We start from the raw sequence: 378 nt of genomic DNA on the forward strand, positions 1-378 counted from the left end.
TTATAATTGAACAATGAAAAACTCTGGTAGCACAAAATGCTACTGTTAGCTCCCTGTTAATCTTCAGGTAATTATGGCCATTATTTTAATTATTACACTGAAAACATCAAACATGTTTTTCCACATCAAAAATAAAAATTGATATAGAGAGCGACATAATAAACCTGATATCACATTTAGCCTCATTTAATTAAAAACAAAACACAAGCTTGCAGAAACTGTCTCCTTGACTTTATGATGCGATACTCCGGAGCCTCTGGGTGACTGATCCGCACCTCCTGCGTTAGGGAGCGGCGTCTCTGGGCTGCCGCTGCCTCCCGGACGAGTGGACGGGGCGTCCCCGTTTGTCCGTCTATTTATACTCTCCCCCCTTAATAC

This window comes from Trachinotus anak, unplaced genomic scaffold (genome assembly GCF_046630095.1).
Source record: "Trachinotus anak isolate AG129_WGS33_773 ecotype Australia unplaced genomic scaffold, CSIRO_AGI_Tana_v1 ptg000003l, whole genome shotgun sequence".
In the NCBI taxonomy this organism is placed as follows: Eukaryota; Metazoa; Chordata; class Actinopteri; order Carangiformes; family Carangidae; genus Trachinotus; species Trachinotus anak.